Source organism: Colobus angolensis, unplaced genomic scaffold (genome assembly GCF_000951035.1).
Source record: "Colobus angolensis palliatus isolate OR3802 unplaced genomic scaffold, Cang.pa_1.0 Scaffold76, whole genome shotgun sequence".
Classification (NCBI taxonomy): Eukaryota; Metazoa; Chordata; class Mammalia; order Primates; family Cercopithecidae; genus Colobus; species Colobus angolensis.
In genome coordinates, this window is record NW_012121376.1 from 2,046,815 (window position 1) to 2,050,003 (window position 3,189).

At 56.2% G+C, this 3,189-nt stretch overlaps 1 long non-coding RNA gene across 1 annotated transcript; it reads right to left on the reverse strand.

The window, feature by feature from the left end:
• Positions 1–1,753: 1,753 nt before the first annotated feature.
• Positions 1,754–2,690, reverse strand: LOC105501888. Its single transcript, XR_001000252.1, has 3 exons — positions 2,459–2,690; positions 2,105–2,220; positions 1,754–1,904 (listed from the first exon to the last, which is right to left on the reverse strand). It is a non-coding gene; the product is annotated as an uncharacterized LOC105501888 (long non-coding RNA).
• Between the last annotated feature and the right edge of the window lie 499 nt (positions 2,691–3,189).

The following is a 3,189-nucleotide window of genomic DNA, read 5'->3' on the forward strand; positions in this document are numbered from 1 at the left end:
ACCCAGGTGAGAGGTGGCTGCTTTTCAAGAACAAGTTACCCTCCTGAGGCATCTCCCTAAGGGCAGAGGCAGGTGCTCCTCACGCCCCAAAGAGCAGGAGGAGCCCACAGGGCTCACGGAGGTGCGTGAACTCTTGGAAAGAACTTTGGCATCAGACAAAACAGTGCCCAGGCTCCGACTCCTGCTCTGTGTGGCCTGGCTATGTGGCCGGTTGGAGCCTCCCTTTCCCGTCTGTGATAGGGGGTGAGATCACCTGGCTAAGGGGCTACCAAGAGGATTTGGGCAGAGCCAGGGGCCAGTTGGTGAGTGGCCCACAGCAGCCAACCCGTAGACCCCGTTCCCTCGTTGCTTCTTTCCAGGTGTTTTTCACTTCTGGATGGACACGGCTCCACCAAACTCACTGGAGCGGCTGGAGGGGAAGTGAGTTTCCGCCGGGTCTGTCAGCCAGTCCTGGCCCAGGGACGAGGTTGCAGAGCTGATTCGGAACGCCGGACGTGTCTTGGGGTGGGGGTGTCTCTGTCATAATGTCAGACTCCTCCCGTGACTGCTCAATCCCAAATTTCCCCCGATGGCTTTGCTGAACTAGGCTGGGATCCCGGCCCTCATGAGAATCACAGACGTCACTCAGAGCCAGCTTTTGCACCTGACCTGACCCAGGACACCTCTCTCCTTGGCACAGGCTGCAGGTCTCGTTCTGGGCCAGGCCTGCCAGCCTGGTGGCCCATAAAGATAGATGCTGCCCAGACAAACCAAGGCCAGGATTCAGGGTACTCCACTTCCAAGTGCAACTTCACGCCATCAGCGCCACTTTGGGCAAGCCATGCCTCTCTCTAGGCCTCAGTTTCCCCACCTACACACAGAAAGGCAAGGGCTAGCCTCAGAGACTCCAATGACCAAATGCAGATGGATAAGTCAGAGCACAGATCTCTGGGAAAAATAGAACATTGCTGATGTGGTCTGAGACATCACATGTCTGTGGATCACAATGCAGCCTCCTCTGGGCAGAATAATTCCAGATTCTCAAGTTAATCATCTTGGGAACAAGAGTCTAGGCGTCAAATCCTGCTTGGTGCTGTCTCTGGAGCTCCCTCCTACCTTCCCGAACCCACAGAGGCTGTCCTGACCAGTTGACATGGAAGATAAATTACTCCAGAAGAGATTTCCTGGTAGATAGCTCAGGGTGGGGGACCAATGAGAGACTCACGGGACCTTTCTTGACGCTCTGGGCTCTGTTCTCCTTTGCATCTCAGGACACCCCGAGGTCTCAGAGCAAAAGCCCTTTTCCCCCGTTTCTTCAAACGTCCACATGCCATTGTTAGCTGGGCCCATTCCCTCTTGAGGACCATTACCACCTTCATGCCGAGTCTGATGATATGACAGAGATACCCCCACCCCAAGACACGTCCGACTTTCAGAATCAACTCTGCAACCTTATCTCTTGGCCACGATCAGCCGACAGCCACAGCTAAAACCCACTCCAGCCCCTCAGATCCCTTTCTGTTACCCCAGAAAATCCTCCCTCACCCACAGCCTCAGAGCAGATTATCAGTGTGAACTGAATCATGGATTTTCGCACAACCACCCAGCGGGGCTCACAAACACGACTGTGTGTCGCAGCACAGCCCCGGCGTAGAGGCTGCACGTCATGCACGTCCAGAAAGGCAGGCCCCGTCACCCCCTGGGCCACCTCCTGCTTTTAACTCTCCAGGCTGGGGGATTCTGTTTGGGCACACTGTAAAAATTCACGCTCATCTGAAAGCCCGTTCCATGCACATGTTATTTATTGTGAGATCAGCGTGCAATTACAACCCAGCCAGCTGTGTTCGGAGAACAGACAGCTTGCAACCTGAGAGCCGCGCCGTGAAGCCCATCACCTCCTCACCCACGTGCGTTTCCCGTCCGATCTGAAAGGCGACAAGGGGAGAAAGACAAGCCCATCCATCAGCCTGCAGCTCTGGGGCCTATGTCGCCTGGAGTTCTCTGAACTCACCCAGTGTCCACAGCCCAGCAATACCATCAGGGCTGAAGAAAGAGAGAAATACTGTTCCCTGGGGCAGCAACGTGGACCGGCCCCACCGATTCCCTCGCCGCCCGGGTAACTCACTCCATGCTGTGTCCTTGGCCTCCTCTGACGTTACGAAACCCAGCCCTGCGCTTTTTTCTTTACTGCCTTTTAAAGACAGAAGAACAGCTGACACTTCCCTTTCGGCCGGCACCGTCCTGGCATGGGGAAAAGGCAGATGTAGGCAAGTCAACTGACATGTTGACAAACCACTGGATCGGAAAATAAATCTATCCTGATGCAAGTCACAAAAGCACAGGGAAGGAGGCGCAGGGGCAGCATGAAATCCCGGGCACGGCTGCCTCCCGCCCCACACCCAGGACCGGGAAGGGCCACGCAGCTGCGATGTTTCTCTCTCCAGAGGGAATTAATCATTTCCAGACGCCGGCCCAGCACCTGGTGCCCAAAGCCACAGGCCTGGGAGCTGTGCAGGTCTTGCAGGCAGACGACACCACTTAGCGGACGCGATTACTTCCCTGGTCCCACTGCCTGGTGCGTGCAGAGAATCTGCTCCCAAGTGGGAAGTGAGTGGCTCTGTCGAGGCTTGGGACAAAGCTCGGGGGTGTCCCAGGGGAACCCCCTTCTCTAAAACAAGCAGGTCCCTCCCTGCTCTGATATTGAAATGACATCACAGGGCGCTGAGGACGTGGGGCCTGTCCCCGGCCGCTGCAGTGCAGTGCCACCTGCAGGCCGTGTGGCCTGAGAAGGCTGCGTCATCTCCAGGCCGGGCTCTTGTCTACAGGAAGAGGGTGATCAGCAGCCAGCGTTGGAGGTTTGTGCGGGGGAAATAAACCAAGTAACCAGGGGCGGGAGCTTAAAGAGTGGCTGCACCAAGCCACACTCTATGGGTGCCAGGCCACGCTGGGGCCCGAGTGTTTGTGTCCCTCCATGCTCACATGTTGAAATCCTCACCCTCAAAGTGATGCGAATAGGAGGTGGGGCCTTCAAGAGGTGATGAGGTCAAGGGGCAGAGTCCTCATTAATGGGATTGGTACTTTATAAGAGGCCCTAGAAAGCCCCCGGACCCCTTCTGCCGTGTGAGGGCGCAGCGAGAAGATAACCGTCTTTGAGGAAATGGGCCTCACCAGACACCGACTCTACTGGGATCTTAATGTTGGCCTTCCCAG